The sequence below is a fragment of the Zosterops lateralis genome, assembly GCF_965231275.1.
Source record: "Zosterops lateralis genome assembly, chromosome: 11".
Classification (NCBI taxonomy): Eukaryota; Metazoa; Chordata; class Aves; order Passeriformes; family Zosteropidae; genus Zosterops; species Zosterops lateralis.
This window is the reverse complement of record NC_139771.1, coordinates 17,384,649-17,408,059: the sequence shown is the minus strand read 5'-3', so window position 1 is coordinate 17,408,059 and position 23,411 is coordinate 17,384,649. Positions and strand designations below refer to the sequence as shown.

General features: G+C 48.3%; 1 protein-coding gene across 2 annotated transcripts in view; it reads left to right on the top strand.

The window, feature by feature from the left end:
- The first annotated feature begins 305 nt into the window (after positions 1-305).
- The window catches only part of FRMD4B (FERM domain containing 4B), a 91,731-nt gene continuing 68,625 nt past the window's right edge, over positions 306-23,411 (top strand). Inside the window, exon 1 of one of the 2 annotated variants that reach the window (XM_083869759.1) lies at positions 306-375. The gene's annotated coding sequence lies outside the window, so the exon portion shown is untranslated. Of the gene's footprint in view, positions 376-22,106; positions 22,212-23,411 lie in introns of those variants that run through there. The other variant, XM_083869758.1, reaches the window with a different exon arrangement.

The window sequence follows — 23,411 nt, the reverse complement described above, 5'->3', positions numbered from 1 at the left end:
ACACCTCCTGTGCCGGGCTGGCCTTCAGCAGAGGCAGCAACAGGCTGAACCAGTTTGCTCCTTTGCTTTCGTCTGCTGACAGGCGCTCTCTTGTCCCGGCTGCCCTGGGAGGTGCTTGGCCGCTTCTCCCGGTGCTGCAGGAATTCCCCTGCCTGCAGCCACCAGCCCGGCTGCCCTGACTGTGTGGCCAGCAGCCCCTGGCCAGCGACAGCAGCCTGGACAAGGCTGTGCAGGAGAGCCAAGGTCGGGAGCCAGTGTGGACACACTGAGCGGAGTGTCCGGATCCTGATTTAAGGAGGGTTTTATGGCGTGTGGCAGAGGGTGAGGTGTGCCAGCAGCTTTCCCTTCCAGGAGTGCCCATCTCCTGAGTTTCAGGTGAGAAGAATTTCTCTATGTTGGTGAGTTAATTGAACCTGGGAGACTGTTACCACTTTAGGAGTTGGGGGGATGCGGCTGTGGTTGGTGGAGGTGCTCCCAGAGCTGGGGTCAGAAGTGACAGAGCAGGAAGGATATTCAGGGAGTTCTCCCAAGTTTATTTTGGCTGGGTGTTGCTGATGGCAGACCTGCTGCTGGTGTGGTTCCCAGTGCTGGGCTGGCAGGTGGGTCAGCTGTCCATTTGGACATGATGTTGATCATGGGGATGGAGGATTGGGAATGCTGTCCTGGCTTGGGCTGGGTGCTGCAATCTGTACCAGAATGTCACAGCCCCAAAACTCTTCCTGCAGCAGCAGCCAGAGCTGCTCCAGCTGTCGAGGGCTTTGCTCCCTTGCTGAGCACAGAGCCCCACCAGCTGCTCTGCAGGCAGAACAGCAGGAATTTGGGTCCAGTTGGAGTGCGGGTTTTGCTCTGTTGTCTGCCAGGTCTGTCCAGCAGAAACTCAAGGGAGCTGCAGATGGGGCAGCCCTGGGAGGGCTCTGCACCCCCTGAACTCCCCCTGGGAATGGTCACCCTTGGGCTCTGCTCTGTACTGAGCTGTCTACTGTTTGAGATCTGCCTGAAGCCATTACACACAAGAAGTTTGGAAAGCCTGACTGACGTCTGAGGCTTTCACAAGCACTTGTGTACAAGTCCCTTAAATTTCAATCTAAAGATGTGCAACTGTTGGCTGCTTTTCTCCTTCTACTTTATCATAGTGGAAAATTTGCAGCAACCCTCAGAATATTTAGAAGGGAAAATGCTGATCCAAATGTGTTCTGGCACAAGGCACAAACAGCTGGAAAATGTGCCTTCCCCTGCAATATTTTAAGGATGTGTAGCATCATCAAGGGCTATTCACTGGAGCTGGCACTGTGAGCCTGTGCTGGATGACAGAAAATAAACGTTCTGCCCCCACCTTTCAGTAGGTTGTGTCCCTAATAGGCAGTGGGCAGGTGACAGATCCCTTTCTCCTGTGACAGATGCTCTTCCCAACAGCTCAGCTCTGCCTTGGAAGGGCTGTGGGAGTAAATCCTTGCAAGGGAAGCTGGCAGCAAGCATGTTGAGAAACAGATGGTGCTGTGCTACAATTTTACCTGCTGTAAGGCCAGTGCATCACTTAGCAATACAGAAGCAGGAATTGTATTCCCGTGGCTGCTGTGTTCTTGGTGGGGGAAGCATTATTCGATTTAACATTCAGCAGCAGGGGAAGGGGGCAAGGCTATTCCATTTAATTCTTTTATTTATTTATTTTTTAATTCCCTGAGGATTTGAAAATGTAGCACCAGCTAGATTTGTTTTCAAACCCCAGAATTTATTTTCCCCTCCTATGTGAATTCTAGCCATGAGTTAGTTGTGTGCTGAAGGAGTTTGCTGTCTCTGTGCAGGAGGGACAGATATCCCTATGTCCCTGTCCCTGAGTGTCTGGGCAGGGTGGGAAGGACAGGGCTGTGATGGGGGGCACAGTCCCCTCTGTCTGTGTCCCCAAGGAGTGATGTTACTGTCTCTGCAGGCAGCCTATGGGACATTTGAGCCGCTTTCAACCTTCAGCTGTGCTTTCTTTATCCTCCAAAACCCTAGTCCTGGAGTTGTTCCCACCCAAAAGCTACTGCCTGCCTTGAGGAACGGGTATATGGGGCAGGGGGGAATGAAACTGGCTGTAGCAGGGTCCAGTCAGAAGGAGCTGGAAGTTCTCCTTCCTCCTGATGTAGAACTGTAGGGAGGGGAGGACCAGGTGCTCTGGTTTCCCTGGGCTGGATGTCCCCTGTCCCCTTCCAGCCAGGTGCACAGGATGGGAGTAGAGTTTCTGGGGAGCATCCTCCAGGACCAGCTGGGCAGGACAGAGTGACCCACTCAGGCAGGCAAAGGACTTTTTGTGCTACAATTTGGCCCATTGATGTGAATGAGAACAGCAGATTTTTATAAAAAACCAACAGTTTGATCCTCTGACCTCTGAAAGGGCCTAATATAAGCACCCCAGCTCTACTTCCAAGCATCCTCTTCCTGCTCCAAATGGCTTCCTTTCCCTGTCTCATGTCCTCTCCAAGGAGGAAGGGGAAAATGCATTAGAGTTCTGCAGTCTTGGCAAGTGAGGAATCACACCCATGAAAACAAACATGTGTTAATTAGGACCATGAAATGCTGATTGAATCACAGCTCTGATAATGGCAGGGGCAGTTTTCAAGTGCTTTCCATCCCAAGGGGGTGGGGAGAGGGAAGCAATGGGATTTCTTCTTTTAGGAAGCCATTTGAGCCCCTCTTATCCATCTATTTAAATTTTTCTCTGCCAACAGGTAATACTCATTCCTGCGTTGTTTCCATTGGAAGCGAGGGGGAGACTGAAGTTACTGCCTGGGATAATTGTTAACAAATGCAGAATTCTCATTTGTGCCCGTTATAGCAGGAATAACTTTTAAAGTGCATGAATGGTCTCAGATTGACCCCCATTGGGGAGTTCATACTGCTGCAGAGTGGCCAGAATTGAGATTAGGAAACTGTGGGGAGCCTGGCTGGGCTACAGCCCCACTCTCAGCATGTCTGCTCTGCTTCCCTTCTTGCCAAGGTTAAAAATGAGAACCAAACACTGGATCCAAAGTATATTAAGATGAGTTTTAACAGCCTGTTTTATCAACTTTGGCAAAGTGGAAGAATGGGCTTTACCATTGAGTGACTCTGAGTTGTGGTCTGAGGTGACACCCTCACCCTCCACAAATACTGGGATAAGGGGTTTGTTGTTTTCATTTATAACAGGTTGCACAGTTTTTCCCATGGATCTGGCCACGGCCACCAGCTGTGGGGACAGATGTGCTGGCAAGGGGGGAGCTGCTGTGCCCCAAGTGTCTGCTGGGGCTGTGAGGATGGGGTGAGGTGTGGGTGAGCCTCACCTGGCAGGGACAGGCTCCATGCCCAACACCTCACTCACCCTGTTTCCTGCAGGGGTGAGGTCCTGCTGACCTCAACGGGCTGATTCAGCCATCCCCTCTGCCTTTCCCTCCCTCTTCCTCTCTCATTGTTTGTGTTTCTGACATTTCCCAACGTCACTGCTCCCACCCTGCCCCTGCTCCCACCCTGCGGTGTCTGATAGCGCTGCTGGCGTCAGGCTTTTCCCTTGGAGAGTTCTTTATAAAAAGGGAGGGAAAATTGGATCAGGGCTCGTGGCTTTTGAAGGAGCTTTGCTCAGCTTGAAGGTGCAAAATGTGTTGTCTGAACTTGACCTGTCCTGGTGGAGAAGAACTTGGAATTTCTGTGGTATCAGTGCAGATTTATTGTCCCAATTCCTGAAAGCTCCAGGGCAAACGTGAGGTGGCAGCTGGGGGAGGACTGAGCTGTGTCCTGGCTCCAGGAGGAACTTTGTGGAGAACAGAAGCAGAGCTATGGTTCAGGTTTTTGGTGCAGATCTTGTGAGCCACAGCTACGTCAGCAATGGATTCACGACCTGTATGAGTTCCTGGGGCTGGGTAAAAAAAAATAAATTTACTTTTATAGAAGTATATTTAATATAATTTGGATGGCTTGAATAGCTGATGACTGCTGGGGCTAAGCAGAGCAGAACAAGTGGCAGGAGGAGCTGCAGGAGGGAGGTGCAGAGCCCCCACTGGGGTGGGTGTGTTTGTTGGTGGGGCAGCCCCTGGGGCTCCCAAGGCATGCCCGGCCTCCCCCTGAGCCTATTGAGGGCAGCTGGAGGCTTTCCACTGCTCTCAATGGGCTTTGGAACAAGCCCATGGCCATGCTGCTTGTTTGTTTTGGATGCCTTCTGAGGATGAAAACATCCTTTCAATGGCTGCTCTTTCTCCTTCTCCTCTGGAGCAGCTGCTCCTTGCACCCCCCACAGCCACCAAGTGACCCCTCTGGGAAAGTGCCATGAGCTGCTCAGTTTGTTTCCTTCTCCACAGCCAAACACCCCGAACCCAGGCTCACCTTCAAGAGGTGCTTTACACCAGAGCTCATCTGGTCTAACAACAAGATATCCCAACCTGCCTCCTTTCCAATTTTAGATGGTTATTGCCCGTTTATTAGTCCAGAGAAAATGAGCACTGTACAGGTACTTTGTTAATAAAATGAGGCACTAATTGTTGTAGCAACAGATGAGACATTGTGAAATGTTGTTTTTGTGTTTTCCTAGCTCTGGAAGTGCAATTGCAGCACACTTGTGTTCACAGAAAACACCAGTCCATAGTACTGAAAGTCCTGGCAATTGATTATATGGACTTACAGTACCAATTTCTTTTTGCCTTTTCTATTAACAAGTGCTCTCTCTTTCCACTGTGATTCTCCTCCCCTGGCTGGGAAAAGGCACAGCTCTGCCTTGAAAGGATCTGAACTGACCCCACTTATGGCAGGTGCAACAAGATCTGTTGTCTTCAGGTTGTGCAGGATCAAGTCCCAGATAAAACTGCCCACAGGACCACTCTCTTGAGCATGCTGGAGTGGTGGGGCTGGGGCCTGGGGGAGATGAAGTGAGTGCTGGTGGCCCTGGGAGAGCATCAGCTGCTCTGCTGTGCTGCTGCCCTCATCCCTGTCAGCCTCTGCCAGCCACCAGCCACCAGCCACAGAGATGGGTTACTTTAAATAAATTGGTGCTCTGCTGTGCCAAATGCTGAATGGACACAGAAGTGAATCCTGCTGGGTTTGTGGAAATGGGGATAGGGAGATGAAGCACAAAGGCATCCAATATGTTGTGTTTGATGGAATGCAGTGATGTGGACTCTGTCATCTGAGCAGGTACACAGGGAAGGACAAGTCCTTTCCTAGGTGCACACCTTCCCTGGGCTAGGCATGACCCATGCAGTCTAACCAAGGGCAGAGCATTGCTCTGAGTCAGGATTTTTCTGGAGGCTACAGCATCCTGAGTTACTTATCCTAAGAAAATGAATGCACTGAGGATATAATTATAAGGGTTAGATATCACTTATTCTCACTCTTTAAAAGATTCTTGTCAGGAAACTGGTAGGTTTAGGTTCTTACTTTTGCCTTTGTGTCCATATATATCATGCAAAATGCTGAAACTTTACTATCTCATTTATGCTTCCTCTTACAGAGCTGTAGATCTCTGCCCAGTATTTAGGTTATGTAGTAATTCTGCCCCATTTGCCACAGATTAATGAGGCTATAAAATAATCATAGAGCTGGGGCAGCCGTGGTTTTTCACGCTCCTCACGTACTTCTATCTACTGTGAAATACTTCATCCAGAAGCAATTACCTGGCTTCTCCAGGCTCCCTTTAATACTCCTTGACGACTCGAAATTGAAGGAGACGCTGGCCCGTTTTCATCTGGGACATTAGCAGGGCAATGGCAGCATCCATAGTGATGCCTGAGGGAGGCTGAGCACAGGTGTGGCACCTGTCTGTGTCCACCTGAGTGACCAGAGCTGGGGAGGAAACCCTCCTGCTGCCAGGGGAGTGTGGGACAAACCAGTGGGGCTGGATGTGTCACCTGCCTGGAACCCTTTCTTTGGTCCTCCAGACTTTGAACCTGCCACTTCTCTGATAAGACCCTGAAGCATTTCATGGCTCCAGTAAGGCCAGGGACATGAGGAGTGTCCAGCCACAGAGAGGAATTTGGAATTATTCCAGCTGCTGGGAAGCTGCTGCAGCAGGTCTGGGTGGGAGGTGAAAGGACTGTACTGACTCACCTGAGTAATTGAGCACAGGAGGTAGAAATTTTGTCAGCATGGTGTGTCAGTGCACAAAAGATGTTATAGTTTTGCCTCCAAAACTAGGATGCTGAAAGTATTTTGTGCACTTTATTACTCCCCCTGCCAGTTTAGGGGAGGTAGAGGTGCAAGACCACTGATACTGGAGGTATGGAGGATGTTTGTCTCTTTCTATAATTTATCTTCATGGGGTGTGACAGCTGCCTGTCCCTTTGCTCTACAGGGTTTCAGTCCCTCTTTGAGGGTCTCAGTCCCTTTTTGGAGGCTCCTTGTCCCCTCTCAAGCTTGAGAACCATCTCTGAGGGTTGGTGTTGGGGTAGGAAGCACAGCACAGCCTGTATGGGAGTGAGAGTGACCTGCTTCTGGGCTGGGACCTAGTTAGGAATCAGAGGTGAAATCAGCAGCTTGGAGAGAAATTGCTTTTCCTGCCTCAGTTTCCAAAGGCAGCCAGAGTCTCTCCCTGCTGTGCCATCACTTCCCCTGGATGCTTCCCAGAAGGATTGCCCTGAGCAGGGGGTCAGGGTGTCCTCCCTCTCACAGGGGGCTGGTTGGGGTGGATCATTTCCTCTGGCAGCTCTGTCTCTGGGTGAAGCCCTCTCTGGGAGGGTGGTGGTGGTTTCAGTCTCTGCAGCTCTGAGGATGCTCCACGTTTCCACCCTGTGCTGTTTGACCTCTCATTTCCTCCAGATGTGACTTGGGAGTAGCACCAAGTGCAGGATGATTTCCCATGGCACTTGTGATGGCTCTGCCCTCCTGAAGGAGCTTTCCTTGAGAAGGAAGCCCTTCCCACGAAGCAGAGAACAAGAGGATGGTTTTCCAGGGTTCTGCCCCATCCTGGAGCAGGGAAGGCAGTGTCACATCCTGTCCTGCTGTGCTGTGTCCCTGGGCAGGTCTCTGTGCCCAGGGAGGTGCAGACAGTGGTGCTGGTGGCTGGGTAGATGTCAGCCTTCCTGCCAGTCCCCATTCTGCTCTGCTGGCCATCACCCATACAGCTGAGAAAAGGACATAAACGTGTATTTGGAAAGCATTCACAGGCTCTGTTGTGTGTGATAGAGACAAATCCTCTTTCAGCTGGAGATCAAACTCTTTTCTCCCTTTTCCTCATCCTTCTTTCCCCACAAGTCTGGGCTGGTGTTTCTCCCTAGTAGGTATCTTATCATTGCAAACTGACTTTGAAGCTGTAAAGTTCTTTCTCAGCTTAGAAATATGTGTTTATAAAAATTTAAATACAATTTGTATGCAGGTATATGTTAATAGTGACCTGCATTAGAAGTCCTGCTGCCAGGTGTCACGTAGCCTCCTTGTGCATCCCCACCTGATTGTGTGTTTGGACACATGGGGTTTCACTGAAGCCAGTGGAGCTGTGCCAAATTACAGCCCTGCTGCACTGGCCATGGGGTGCTGGAGGAACTAGGTTTGTGTTCTGAGAACTGGGTGATGTTGTTCTGATGGTGATAAAGTGGCAGTGCGAGATGATAAACTCTGACTCGTGAAACTGGAGCATCTGCTGCTTGTTTTGAACCTGACCTGATTTTCATAGTTCTGGGTATGGCAGGTATGAAATTTGCTGTTTGAGGAATCAGACAGCAGCTGCTTAATCATTTATAAAGTTAAAAGACTGTGGCACTTCATTTCTGATGTGAAGTGCTAATTAGTTTACTATGGGATCCAGACTGCAGGAGATTTGTGTTTCTGGCACAGTGGCTGTTCATCTCTAAAGATGTGTTTGTCACAGTGTCGTGTTTATATTATTAGTGTAGAGCAATATAGTACAGCCCAGGCTCTGTGAGAGGAGGGAAAACATCAGCACCTCATTTAGAAATATGTAAGGCTGCTGTTAAATGAGCTTATTAGAGGCTGTGCCCCATCCAGGGAGGAGAGCATTAGGTATCAGCCTCCCTCTGGAGCTGTGGATCATTTTGGGTGTAGTTGTGGCTTTCAGCTACATCAGGCACTTGACATAGAGCTCAGTGGGCAAAAGCTGGGAATTGAAATTCCTGCTGTAGAACCTGATAAATAAATAGCTACACTGGATGCTGTTTTTAGCCTTAAAGGAGAGTAGCATGGCCCTTTCATTCTTTCTAAGTTAAAATTTGATAATGTGAATGACAGTAAATAAATCTTTGTGGAAGTGTCGACTTAATTTCTGAGAGGTGCCCAAATTTGTGCTAATACAAAGGATTAAGTGGGTTAGTTAGAGGCACATTATGATTAATTCTTTCTGATAATCTCGAGGAACCAAATTGGTTTGCAAACACTTTTATCAGAAGTCGAGACTTGTGTCTAAAGCTCTCGATCAGGGCAGGTTGGATTACAGATTTATCCTGTGCACTGGTGCTGCTGCTTAAGCATCTTATGTACTGAGAGGTTAGAACATCAAAGAGAGGGTGCCCAATGTCTGCATTTCACTTTATATTTAAGTTGGTAATTAAGGGCCAGAGTGGAGCAAAACCGATTTCTGAAAAGTCACTTCATCTTTATTTGGGGTTAATTGCATTAATGCTCACAGCTTGACAGGCTTGGTTCATGACAGGAATTTAAAAAATAAAGTTGTGGGGGACATGCAGCCTTCAGCATTGTCTGAAAGTCCTAATTCCCAAGTAATCCTGTTGTTCATGCTTGTGAAACCGCCTACAAAACAGCACCTTTGAGCAGTTCTTAAGTTTATTTTTAAAGGCAGTGTAATTGTGTGCTGTTGGCTTCTAACTCGAGCAAAATGGGAAGATTTTCATGCAGATTTGTACAAAAAGGAGAAACATGTCTGGGTGTGAAGCAGGATGAAGTGGGACTGCAGCTGGTTCCTGGTGGGAATTTAGAGGACAATGAGGTTTTTGGTTTTATCATGGACCTCAGTGATGCTTCTCACTGCCCTGAGCCCACCCAGGGGGTCAGGGCTTGAGGGTTGGAGCCCTTGGAGCTGAGGTAACAGCAGATGTCAATAGTGGTGTGTGCCATGAAACAATTGTGTCTCATAACTTCATGAGAGCTCTCTGTGGTTTGTTGCTTTGTTTTGGTTTTTTGGGATTTTTTTAATGTGTGTGTTCCCTGAACTTTACTGCTCGGTCTACAGAATGCTGCAAATATTGGCTGCAATCAGGTGTAACCAATCTGAGTGCAAATTATTGATTAGTGTATGTTTTAAAGCTCTGGTCAGGACAGACATCTGCGAGCCTGCAGAATTAGGCATTTTATGCATCTGCACAATAACTCACCTTGTTTTGTGGAATGTTCAGAGACTGAAAATGATCAAAGCTTTAATTTCCTTGGCTATCACCAGGGACTTTGTGTGTGTGTCTCTTTTCCTGTATGCCTAATCAAAAGTCCTATCTAGGAGCAATACTGCATTGTAGATTTAAAAGCAGATTGATGTTCTTGTCCTCTGGCCTCACAGACAGATGAATTCTTTATTCATGTGAACTTCATATGAGCAACTTTGAAGAGGGGAGCAGCAATTCAGCTAAGCCTGGTTCCATTAATTTTGGCATGGAAGATAACATGCAAAGAAACCTGAGAATCCACTTGGGATCACCTTTTCCTATTGTGTTGGTAGCAAACCTTTGTTCATTTTATTACTCATTATTCTGGATCCGCAGTCAATAATGTGAGGAGAAGCATGAGCCTGCCACACATCAAGTTTTCTGTTGCCTTTTAAAGTGACATTCTCCTTAGATCACTGTTGTGTAGGCTTATTCCTTATCAGCAATGAGTGCTGTGTTGTTCATATGACTGTACATCAAACAGAGCTGCAGTAGCTGTCTCTTCTGCTCCCCTGACAGTGGTACATGTATCTACAAAGACATTTTCTGAGAGCTCTTTCTCCCCCTCCTTCTCCTCACAGAATAGAAATCTGGATGGTACAGCCTTTGGAAACCACCTGGGTATTTATCCTGCTGGCTTTCCCTTGCTGAATTTTTGTTTTCTGTTCTGACTCTAAGGAGCCTGGGTATTATTTAGGTGTTTCAAACTAACCCACATGCCAATCAGGTTCTTAGAGTGGAAGTCAATAAAAGACTAAGACTGATGTGAATGGATAATTCATCAGCTGCATATAACTCCACCAAAGTTATCCTAAATTGCATTTAGCTGCTTTTTGCATCACAAACTTCCTTTGCTCTTTTTTTCTTCTGTGTGTGTTTAACACTGTCCAGGTTCCAGGGACAGTGAACCCTGTGCTTGGGTCAGCTGGGAAGGGGAAGTCCAGATGGGACTTAATTCTTACTTGTTATCACCTACTCCATCTGTCAAAGGGATGAAAAAAGAGGGTGAAGCTCCTGTTCATGAGACTGGACTTGAAGTCCATGTGCTCTGAATAAGGGTGAGAAGGTTCTTTCCTTGCTCCAGCCTACCCATGGAGCTGTAACTTTGCTGTAGGAACACAAAGCCTCCACAAGGTCATGGGAATATTGATGGGAAAAGCAGCTGGGAGTACTGAGGGTTTAGTACCTATGGCTCTGCCTTCTGAGATGGAGCATCTGAGGCCATTGCTCAGGCTCGCAGGAGCTTGTGAAGCATAAAGAATAACTGTGCAGAACAGGTAAGTTAAATGTACAGATATCATGGATCATACAGCAATTGAAAAAAAAAAACCCCAAACATACAAACAAAACTAAAACTGAAAAAGCCTAGCACAAATCTGCTGTGCTCTGCTAAAGGAGAAAATCATCATCTTTGTTTTTCAATCTAGTTAGGCAATAGGGGAAAAAAAAGGCAAAACAAAAAGGCACTGAGGGCAGCAGGCACAGGCACAAAACCACGTAAACTTTTCCTAGTGGGTCGGTTGGATTTTCCTGGCGCAGGACAGGGCTGCTCCCTGCACTGTTTCTTTAGCTACAAGGGTCCTTTTCTTTTCTTTTAGAAATGGCACTTGAAAACTGGATTTTTTTTTTTTTTTATCTCTGTGTTTAAATTTGGATCTGACTTGACCACAGTGAATGGATGCCATTGGAGATTTTCCTGGCTGATTGCTCTCCAAAGCAGTGTTCTGTGAGGGAATGGCAATTCCCTGCTGGCACTGCTGCTGGCTCAGGTTATTGGAATAACCCCAGGGATATTTGTTACTCCCTCCCAGTAAAAGAGAGAAACCTTTTCTATTTAGTACCTGTGGATTGCTGTCAAAGTGCTCTAAACACAGTGGTGGGCAATACTGGAGGAGGAGGAAGACTTTTTTTGTGTTTACAGGCTCTAAGTAATTCCAGGGGATGACAAAACCCTTGGAGTGGGAATATGGATGCCGGATTTCAATGTAGAGCCCAAATCTTTGCTTGTCCCTTGCTACAAGAAGCCGTATCTCCTCTGCCTCGGCTCACTTTGTAGCAGCTGCTTATCCATTTGAAATGTGGTTTTTGTTTTCCCCATGTGAAAGCAACACTTGGAGGGACCGAAACTCCCTGGCAACAGCACAGCCAAGGGACACCAGCACCAGGAGGACCGGGGCTGCTTTCACTCTGTTATGCATGAAAGGGAAGGGGGTGATCTCGGAGACACAGGTCCAAAGCCTGTCTCAAACAGGCAGGCAGGCATCTGTCTGCAGAATTACATCACCCAGCTGCCACAGCTCACGGCGTGCGAGCTCCTGCAGCACGGAGCAGGCTGATTAATAAGGAATGAAGTGAGGTTTGTGGATACTTCCACTGCTCTGTGGGCACCCAGGTGTCCTCCTCCCGTGAGGACCATTGGGGATGTGCAGGCAGTGCCCTTGGGGAGAGCAAAGCCTTTTTGGGGATTTACCTCTCCCACCCAGCCTGTGTGCAAGCTGCTCCTGCCCCTTTCCATTACTCTTACAGGTCTGCCTTACTGATGATTTTAACCAAAAATCTGCTCCTTGAGTAGTTTCTTTAACAAGGCGCTGATGGGTTTTGTTGGGCTTGTGTGGCATGTTAGGCTCCCTCCCAGAAGCTTCTGCCCCAAAAAGCTTGGAAAGTGTCAAATCCTCTGAGGAGGGGCTTTAAAAGGATTAATCATCCTTCGGCATCCACCCTCCTTTAGCTTGTAATGGGGAAGAGCACTCAAATGGAACGTTCGGCTTTAAAGCCCCAGAAGGGCAGGGTGATGTTACATTTTAAACTGGCTGGAGGCAAGGCTGGAGTCCCCTGTGGGATGTTATTACCGCAGTGTTTATTCGCTGTGGGCTGTTGTGAAGAGCTCGGCTACAATGCCCAGCTTTGTTTTCCTCACGCAGCAAGTGCCGTGTTAATGGAGTTAGTTTAAGAGTAGAGCAGATCATCTCTTTGGGCACGTTTTGGGTGTTTTACCCATAAAGATGCAACAAGCAAAGGGGAGGGAGTGTTGAACAGAGGGATGGCTCTGTGCTGTCGGTGTTTGCCACAGTCAGAGCTGGAAGAGAAGTCAGTGCATCTATTCCAAGTGTTCAAAGCCGGGCTGGATGGGGCTCTGAGTAACCTGCCCTAGTGGAAGGTGCCCCTGCCCACAGCAGGGAACAATATCAACTTTAAGGTCTCCTCCAAGCTATTCTATTTCTGCAGGACTGATTCCACCCCTCGCTTTCCTCCCCTTGCTGGTTCCTTTTTCAAGTAGGATTTCTACTGTATAATTTGAGCACGGGCTCAGCCGGCAGCAAACGATGACAGCTTTGTTCCCTGTATAGCAGATAATGAGGTGTTGGAGGCAGATACGGCGGGATTCGTGTGTGGAGCGCCTGCCCAGCTCACTCGAGTGCGGCAGCCTTTCCTCTCCTCCTGCAGCATCTAAATAGGAGTTGTTGTCAGGCGAAAAGGGTTAAAATTTAATTAGAAAACATAGTGCTAGCTACTGGAGCTTAACGGAGCTTTATATAAGCCGCTAAAGGACAAGGCTGCTGTGTGAGCTGCTGGTGGGGCTGAGCTACTGCAGCCTCTGGCTGAGCGTCAGGAGCCGGGGCATTGCCTGGGAATCTGCCCAGGAAGCGCCGTGAAAGAGGAGTTTGTTCCAAGGCTCCGTGCGACACCCCTGCCCGCCGAATAAAGCCGGGCAGCCTCATGCCAGGAGTCTGATCCAGGCGGCGACAGCGGCAGACCGGAGCTGGGACGGGAGGATTCTCTGTGCTGCTGCTCCTGATGGCTTCGGTGCTGATGTGCGGGGTGGAGGATGTGCTGTTCAGCGGCAGCCGCCTGCTGTGGACCGTGACGGTGGCAGCGCTGCGGCGGTGGTACACGGCCCGGCGGCGGGCGTGCCGACAGGCGCTGCGAGCCTGGTGTGGCCTCCGCGATGTCTACCAGGTAAAAACAGAACCAAATCTAGCTCGCCGTGACGGGTTTTCCTTGGGACAGCATCCCTGGTACCTGCCCCGGGTGGTTGTTGTTGCTCCATGAGATGCAGCCGGGATGGGGGAAGAGGAGTGAGGAGGCAGCGCTGGGAATGTGTTCAGAGGATGCTGAACCTGGCTATGAGTGATCCCAGTGTTGCTTTGAATTGAGGGTTTGAGAGATGTTTTCTGTGCTAAATGTGTTTTATCAGTCAGTCGATCTACAGGTGTTTTGGCTGCCCCCTGCACATAACACCCCCTGGGAGCTCCTCTTGCTGCTGTCACCATCCTTGCCCTGGGGATCTGGGGAGCTTCTCTCCTGTGCTCTTGGATGCTCCCATGGGAGAGACTGACTGTGGCTTTTTCTGCTGTGTTTGTGTCACTGAATAGCGGCAGTTTGTAACGTGATAGTCCTTAGCACGGCACAGGGGTTGCTGCTTGGGGAGGGGTGCACTGAGTACTGGAATGGCAATTGGGGGGCTCCCCTTGGTGCAGGCAGGAAACACAGCCCTGGACTTGCACTTACTGTGGTATCCAGTTGCAGTGAGGGTATTGTCACTCCTTTTTGACTCCCTTTTTGCTGGCAGTCATTTATTTCTGTCTCTCATGTGCACTTGTGCCGGCTCTCAGTCTCACTCTGTGTGTGTTTGCTACATCAGGGTCAATATTTCATGGATGCCACTTCCATGGGAAAGTTGTGCTAACAGGATATCTGTGCCCGTTTAATCCTAAAGTGATCTGTTGTTGGTATTTAGCTTTAGGGCAGGTCCAGGAGTGGCAGAGCAGCTTTGCAGGGGGAGATGTACAAGTGCTTGGATGTGTCTTGGGCAGATCATGTATGGAAACACCGTGTGGTGTGTCTGACTCAGGTGTCACTGTGGATATGGACCATGACTAGTTAGGGAATGCAGGAGTAAAGGCATCATTGCTCTTCCTTTGCCCACCTTTACTGACCTGTAGGAATGTGGTGGGATGCAGTCCTGACTCTCTTCTTTGTCTCTAAGTAAAATCCAGCTGCACCTGTGCTGTATGAGTGTTATTTTTAGGGTCCATTCACATAAAGGGCATGCAGCTTAGACTGCCTTCCCTCTCTATTGCATCCCCATGAAGGTAAACCCCATCAAGGCTGGAATAAAGGCTTGGTAGGACCAGCTCTGACAACAGCTGTATTCAGCCTGTTCACCTGCCATATCTGATGCCTGGCTTGAGGTGAAAAGAGATGCTTTCAAAACAAAGTGTAGCTATATCTCTGCCCAAACTTGCTGTGTCCTAGTGGTTGGTTTGTGTTGTCTCTTCTTTATGAAAAGCATCACTGACATGTCCTGTGTCTGAAAGTGGGGATGTGAAAATGGGTGAAAAGAGGAGGTTTGTCCTTCTCTCATCCTACCAGGCAGACCTGGAGCCAGGGAAGTGGACAGGGAGTGCCCCTTCCCCTCTGCCCACAATCTGTCCTGCTGGGGACTTGTAGGGACCTGTTGCTCCCCACTTGATGCTCTGAGAGTCTTCCCTGGGAGGTGAAACCTGGCAGGAGCAAGGCAACTCTCACACCTTAACATCAGGAATTTGCTGGTGGTAATTTGGGGTGTATTAAAGTGAGACAGCTGAAAGAATGTCCTGCAGCTCTTCCTTGTTGGGTTGTATAACACTTTACTTTTTGTGCTGAAGTTTTGGCTCTCAGCTGCTCAAACCTCTGGCTGAGTCCAGAGAGTGCAGGACTGAGCACACAGTGTTAAATGTCACCCAACTGCTCAGGTACCAGAGCCCTGCAAGAGCCTGAATCATATTGATTTTCTTAAATTTTTAAGCACTTCAAGCTATGGAAACAGCTAAAGACAGTGGCTGGATGATCCTTGCATACAGGGGGGAACTCTGAGCCACCCTGGGTTACATTTCTTCACCTCAGGCTCAGTGGAGCAACACCAGCAGTGCAGAGCACTCCATGGGGTTGTTTCTCTGAGGAAGTGGATGTTGCAGTGTCTGTGGGACACTCACACAATCTATGTGAGATTTTGTGTCCCATCACTACCACAGATCCTGCACTCACTTGAGCAAATTGTTTTGCTCTGTTCCCCTGTTCTTGGTAAAAAGAGTATATAACAGTACTTCTACTTGCTAGGGATGCTATTTTTCCTCTCACATTTTTCCCCAGAAGCCCTGTAGTTACTGCAGCCACATCAAAACACCTTTTTGCCCCGTGATCTTATTAAAATTGACTCCTGGACAGGTACTTAACATTTCCCACCTTGGCTCCATGGAGCATGCTCGTATTTCTGTAGTTCCTTTGCATTCATATTCCAGATGTGAAAAATACCATGGGTTTCATAGGGAGGAGGTTCTTTTGGCTAAACAGACTTTTCCCCTCTGTGAGGGCTCCCTGGACTGTGTATAATGTGACAGATCAGGACACCAGGCAGAACTTAGTCCTTTGAGCTGCATGCAAGAGACATGCAGGGAAATGTGAGGTGACAGGAACTTGTGCTGCTGATTAGCCCTGGAAGCCTCATTTCACTTTGATCAGTATTTGGGGATCACATTTTGTGGAACAATGACTATTTTCATGTAGGTTGGATGCAGCCAGTAAGTCTCTATTGAATCACCAATACATTTTTGTGGAGAAAGGAAAGCAAGTAGGATTTCTTCTCCTTGGAGTGCTTCATTTTGGTGTTGTGGTGAGGGGGATTTTTAGTCTTGTTAAAATACAAAATGCTTGGTAGCCTGGTGAGAGAGCTGAGCTCATGTTGCAGCATGGAGAAGCCACAAACACCTTTGTGTGTCTGAGCAGGGTCCCCAGCTGTGTTTGGGAGCTGGCAGGTGCAGAGGTGGTCACGGGGCAGGCTCAAATCCTCCCTGCCAGCATAAAGCCCTTACCTGCCTTAGCAGCTTTAAGCACAACTAAAACCCACCCCAACAAGCACAAACCAGCCTTTGTCAGTCACCTTCTCCTCAGCCTTTGTGTTTCTGGCATGTAGATCTGGGAAACCTTTTCCAAGGTTTCACCTGTTGTTTCACCTGGTCACTGGCACAGGGACTCCAGCCCAGGCACTTCCCCAAGCTGATCCTTGCTCCAGGATGCTTCCCATCATCTGTCCCACCTGCCAAAAGAGAAGCGATGTCCTGCTTGCCCAGAGCCCATTCATCTGGAGGAGTTTGTGAGCCAAAGCACTGCTGGGGTATCCTGTTTCACTCTGAAATAACCCCTCAACCCTCCCCAGGGGAGTTGATTCTCTGAGCCCTTGGGTTGTATGCCAGGGAACATTGTCTTGTCCATGGCAGGGAGCATTTAAAGCCTGTCCTAGAAATAACAGATTTGCAGAGACAGCTGACAGAAAAGCTGGCACAGGTCTTTTTTTCTAACCAGCAGCAAGTCAGTATGAATTATTGGGGCTGTTAGGGCTTGGGAAAATTCCTGGGTGAGAATTCAGCATGGAAGCCTTCACTCAAGGGTTCCCATTTCCTACCAGGGAAAGGAGTGAGGGCTGTTGTGGAGCTCTGGCATATAGTGCTGTGGCTTTGGGGGGTCTTCCCAGAGCCACTCCTGATGCCTGAGATGGGACAACTTGGCATTTCTAGGTGTCCTGCTACTATTCCCAAAGCAAGCTTTCTGCAAGACCCTCCACGTGCTGCTTTTATAGGCCACCTGTCTTAGATTTAATTATAGGGCAGTAAAACAAAGTGGAATTTTTATATAAATGAGGTCAATAAGCAGCTGCAAAACCAAAAACTTCCAGAATCAACATTTCTCCTGTGTTTAGTTACCTATATTACCACTGGCCTGGTTTTCATTGGGGTATTGACATGAAGTTTTCCTCTGAGATATCAATGCCAGTTGCCACCAATACATCCCACAACACATGGATTCCTCAGTATGGTTAAGCAGGAATGAGACATGGCACCAAAGTCTATTTAATGATGCAGCTATAGCTCTTATAAATTAAAAACTGGTCAAGTGAATGGTTTAGGGTCAGGGTTAAATGTGTGTCAGTCAGTCTGCTCCATGCAAAGGAGTAAAGAAATAGGGAAAACTGTTCCCAAGATCCCTGAAGAATACAATGGCATTTTATGATTGATCTGCTGGATGTACAGCCAGATACTGGAGCATCTCTGTGATTAAGCAGTTTAGGAGGAACTGAAATTTCTAATTGCACTGGTAATTAATTAGCTGATAAATTATGGCGTAAAAGTATAAACTTTCCATATGGGTCTTTTGGCCAAAGTGCTTTTTAACCCCTGAAAGGTCATTTCCTCTGTATGAAGTGAAAAAATTTTGCTGATGAAGCACAATAAATCAGCTTTTTACATGTGTCTGGCCCATGGTACCTGGGGTGGAGGAGCAGCAGAGGAAGCTGCTGCCTTCTGTTTCCTCCAGCGCTCACGTAGTTGGTTTGGATAGTGAGCACCAGGCTTCCTCTGCTGCCACACCTTAACTTTTCATTGTGAAAAATGCTGACAACACATTGAGGTGCCTTTTCTCCTTTTCACAATGACAAAAAGCAGTGCTGGAGTGGTGGGGGAGAGCACAAAAGCTGGGGCTGTGTTGTCAGGGCAGAACTTTGTTCCACACCAGGCAGACCCCAGGAGTGATGCTCAGCAGAAGCATCTCAGGTGTTCTTACAGGTCAGGGCTTTTCAAAGGGAGCCTGAAAACTTTTTTAGAGGACACTGAATATGTGTCTGTGTTCCTTCAAAGATTTAAACTTGTGCACTGGGAGTTACCCTGGAAAAGCTTTGCTCAGGCTGCTTTCATTCAGCTGTTTTTCTTTTTGAAGGGATCTGATCTGATGCAGTGATGCTGCTCATATGTCACCTGCAGAGCATTGGCACTGCTCAAACTCCCATCATGTCCAAACCTGGCAGGTGGAGGTGTCTCCATGGCTGGGACTTTGGGAGAGCCTTTAGGAGGGCTGAGAACAGGCTCAGCTCTGGGCACTGCCTCCTGACAGCTTGGAGTTAAACTTGGCTCTGCACACTCCCAACAGCAGCTTTCCAGAGCTCTCTGCCAGACACATTTCCATCTGAGCTCATGATACACCGTTTTCTGTTTGAGAGAGTTTATTCAAACAAAAATATGATTCTTTTTAAAATTGTTTTTTTATGGCTTCTCCCTCTTCCCTCCCTGACAAACTTCACAACCAGACTGTGAACTTCATCTCATTTCCTTCAGGGGTGTCACGGTGCCAGTTTCAAACAGTGCCTCCTATTCACAGACCACTTGGGCCTGTGTAAATATTTTTCCTCTTCGATGTGACGCAGCTCACAAAATACGTTCGATTTCGAATGTCGCTGGCGCAGTTTCTCAGAGGCAGAAAGTTCTGTACAAAGGTGTCACTGTGTGAGCTTGCCTGGACAAATCTCCACTCTGGCCTTTGCAGAGGGGCTGCCCAGCTCGCTCTGACTGGACACAAGCTGTATGAAAAGGTGAATTAAAGGTGTTTCAGGCACATGCTGTTTTTTCCAAGCTTTGTTTTTGTCCTTCTGAGTGTTTGTGTCTCTGTCACCCCGTTTGCTGGTGTTGTCACTGCAGAGCTTTGTGATCCTGGATTTACTCCTGGATGGACAGTCCATGTGCCTAAAATAACACTGTGCTATCTTTGTCCTCTCATTTTCTGAAAATCAGGCCACCCCTTGTACAGTCTGCATTGCTCTTAAAACCTCTGAGTCATAATTAGTGATTAGTGATTCTACTAATCTTCTGTACAGATGGAGGCCAGTTCATTCTCAGAGACTGCAAAGAGGATAAAGCTATCAGTGCTGGAATATATTAGCTTAAATACCCTCCCACACACAAATACACATGTACACTTCTCCCCACTAATTGATCTGTCATTCATTTAAACATGCATCAGTGGTGTGTTGGGGAAGGAGGTTGGGAGACTAAGTGCCATCAAAAAGCTGAGGAGAGCTTGGATTTAGCCATTAAAAGTCATCTTTGGCAGTCCAAGTAATGCTGGAGTTAAGACTGATGTTTCTATCACTTTTCCAAGTGATGTGGAGTAGGTGCTGTCCTGGGGATGGGGACCCCAGAGTACTCCCTGGCCATCAGGCACAGGAGTGTGGTGCCAGCAGAGCTGGGAATAGGTCTGGAGAAATCATTGCCCTTCCACCCATGGCACTGCTGGTGATGTGTTGGTTCCTGAGCATCCTGGCTTTCCCTTTGCTTGGACCAGTGGTTTCTAGGCAGGGAGATGTGGGCTGGGCAGAGAGTGTGAGGTTTGGAGCAGGGTGGTGTTTGTTAAGCCCTAGTGAAAGTAGCAGTAATTCCTCTCTCCTGTCAACCTCAGTGCATCTGTTCACCTTGCTGAGAGGCTGGGGTGTGCTGTATCCTCTGTAGGGTCACCCTTCAGTGACAGATCATGGCACTGGTGGGTGAGGTGTGCTGTATCCCCTGTAGGATCACCCTTGAGTGGCACTGGGGGCTGGGGTGTGCTGTATCCCCTGTAGGGTCACCCTTGAGTGCAGGGTTTTGGCACTGCTGTCCCCAAACTCAGCTCATTTGTGCCTCAGAGCTGCAAAGACTTCCCTGTGTTCAACTCCAACAGCTCCCTACCCCTTACAGGTGTGCTGTATCCCTTTTAAACTCTATTTTTTCTCAGTTAAAAAGTGCAGCTGAACTATGCAGCCCTGATCTCTGTTTATTTGGAAGCTAGGGATCCTCTGAGGAGCTGTGCTCTCCCTCCTCCAGCTATTCCTGTCCCTGTGGTTATCCCAGCAGGGCAGAAGCTGGCACCGCCCAGGTAACCTCCACATCATTTCTCTAAGGAAACATGACTCACTGCCTATTTTCCATCTTATTTTTGGGGCTTTGGAGTCTGTTTTGGAGACAAAATGCAAGCTTGTTGCTCTGAAATCCTCTCCCAAAACTGTCTCTCTGCCACCTCTTAGGTTGCTGGTGCAGTCTGGACCAGCTGGCTGGACCTGACCTGGCACCCTCCTGCCTGATCTGGGGCCAGCTTATAGTTTTTTCATGAAACCTGTGATACTGAGAGCATGAAGTGGAAAGCTTTTGTAGTCTTATGACTATGAGAACGTTGGCTTTTTACAAAATAACTTTGGGAAAAAAAGACAACTCTTTGTCTGCAGCTATTTAAAGGGTGGTTATTTGATCAAAGCTGGTTCTTCTGAGTGAAACAAGGAGGGCGAGACACCTCTGGCACCTCACTGCATCCTGGGTGTCTGGGGTAGGTGCCCTCTGGAGGTGTCTGGATTGATGGTTATTTAGGGAGAGGAGGGGAGCTGACTCACCCTGTTGATGGCTGGACCAGGCAGTGCTGCTCCTCTCCCCAGCATTGTTGGCAAGGCTCTGTCTTCACACAGTGCTCTGCAGCTTCATGGAACCTGTTGCTGGCCTCAAACATTTGGCACAGAGCCTCCTGTTTGGGGGACTTCAGCTGGGCCAAGGGGCCTCAGGACCTCTGAGGTGCTCCTGTCCAAAGTTTGACTTGTTTTCATTCTGGGAAAAGCAAGTTAGTTTGTTCCAGGTGTTGAACTTAATTTTTTTTCCTATTAAAATAGATCCCTTGATTTTAAAAATTCAGTTGGGAGAGTCTTTATAGCTTGTCCTCTGTGTGCAGAGTGACTGCTCAGTTGAGAGCATAAACAACTGAATAAGAGCATTCTGATTTTTGAAGTAACTTCATGTGTAAATTTGAGACTTTGTGCCTCTTCTGTACCTGCCTGAAGGTCAGGGTGGAACTCTGGAAGCTGCAGCTTCCTGGATTTGGGTGCACAGCTCTTTGTTGTTCTGGGTTTTTTTCCATTTTCAGTGAAAGCAGTGTCAGTTGTTTGAGTTTTCTTTGAGGAGAGCTGTTTCTGTGCCTGTGTGACACCTGTGCTCTGCCTGGCACAGTTACACACTTTGTGCTGCTGCCTCAGAGCTGGGGGTGTGTGAAGCCTCGTGGGCTGATGTGCCAGTGGGGAGGGAATCAGGGGATCAAAGCAGAACTCGGTGTTTTGCACACAGAGAACAGCAGGTAGATTATTTACTCCTCTACCACCAGCAAAATGCATTCCTGTAGAGCAGGAGCAAGTTCAGGTTGATGGCCAAGGATGTGAACTGTGTCCAGTTCCAGGGTGTGAACCCTGCCCAGAGTGCAGCACAGCACATCAGAGCAGCAGGCCTGTGCTTTGGGAAGCACTTTGGGAAGTCCAAATGCTGTCCTTGGGGGTGTCTGCTGGAGGGAGGGACAGTGGAGATGTGAATTTCTGAGGTGAGGGTGGGTGTGCTCTGGTTATCTCTGTTCCTGTATCCCTTCAGGTGGGTTGGTCCCTGCTGCCACAGGGCTCAGCCTTGCTCCAGGGGGTTCAGACTGGGTGGGGATGAAATTTTAGTGCTGTGCCAAGTTTTTTACACAAAGGCCCCTCCTGTCCCCGGATAGGAGTGTGTGGGTGGAGGAGCTGGGAGGGGGGATGGCAGCTCCCAGCGAGCTCAGAGCTGCCAGCATGGGGGTCCTCAGCCACTGCTGTGACACAGGGAGCATGATCACACACTGAGGTGTCTCACTGCCCCAGGACAGGCACCTGTGCTCTGTCTTTGGTCAGTAACTGCTGGTTTTTCATTTGGTTTTGTTTTATAATAAAGGGGTTAATATCACAGACGGGAAAAAAAAAATAAACACAAAAACCAACCCACAGTTGTAATGCTTTCCCATTTTTAACAATCCCATTTCAACCCCTTGTGTCTCCTGACTCACTCTGGAAGGGCTTTTGTTTCTGAAGCTCTAATCAAAGCAACAAACACCAAGGTCACTTCCTTCAGATTATATGGCAACGGAAGGAGTCCGGGACCGTGTCTCCCTTCTCCCCCCAGCTCAGATGTACAGAAAACATGAAGGCTTAGTGCCTGCACACTGGGACTGCTTCTTGGGTTTCTCCAGTCCATTTAAACCAGCAGGGTGTGTGATGTGGAGGTAAGAGGCTGTATTTTAATTTCTGATGCTTAGCAGTGACAGACAATGTTATTTAGTGCTCATGCAGTGCTGTCCTGAATTAAACATCGTGCAGAGCTCGGAGCTGGGAGCTCTGCAGAGCCAGAAAGCAGCACAGAGCAAGGAAAGTTTGGGGTGATGTGGGCTGAAACCTTTCTGCTTGCTCTTCTCTTTGCCTTGAAGAATCAGTCCATAAAAATGTCTTTGCATCTTTTGCACTCCATTGAGGAGATAAGGAGCTGTTTGTTTATCCCCGAGTTTACAGCTGCTTTTTCCTGCCTTTGTTGTAAATGCTGCCTTGGCTACTTCAGCAAAGGGCTAAATCCAAGCTGGATTCTGGTAACTTTGCTGCAGATGGAGCAAGGATCTCTAACTTCTGCTTAGAGAGAAAACCTCTTTTCAGAGATTACCCTTCTGGGCTGCTCTGAGATATGATTTAAGCTGAACAAAGCACAGATTCATGAGTCCCAAGAAAAGGCGGTCAGTGCCTGGTACAGTAACTCCTTTCAGCATGCAACTATTAAATATCTCCTCAGAAGGTCCCCTCCCCTCTCAGCCCCCAAAAAAACCCTTGTGAAGAGGTGGCCTGGAGATGCAGCAGTGCACACAGAGCTGGGGAGTAACGGCTACTGAGAAAGAGCTTTTGATGCAAAGCACTTGTTTTGCTTTAAATGTGCAATGTTTAAATGTGGAACCATCTGGATGAGCCCCCCTGAGTGCCTGGCAAGGTGCTGGCACTGGGAATGTTGGCTCCTTGCCTCCCCAGAAACGCTGCTCGCTGCCTGCTCCAGCCCATACCCACTGTGGGGACTTCTCTTGGTTTATTTATTTGCTCTCTGCAATTTTTTTAAGAGTTGCAGATTTAAAGGACTTGTGCTTTAGCCTTCTTTTTAAATTATTTTCCACCTCCTTCTTACCTGATGTCTGTCCAAGGCTGGCACCTGGGTTTCTTGAGGGGCTGTTTCCAAGCGTGAGTGGCTGGAAAAGTCTGGGGGGGATGCTGAGTGCAGGGACCTGGATGGGGCAGGAGAAGAAGCAACTCAAGATGACTTTAGAGGATGAGATGCTGCCTGGAGGGAATGGCAATTATTTGTACAGGGTTTGCCCTGCCTGTGTCTCCTGCTTTGGGAGCCTTCCATCAAAAACCCAGCTCAGGGGTGAGCAGGGAGGTGGTGGAGGGGG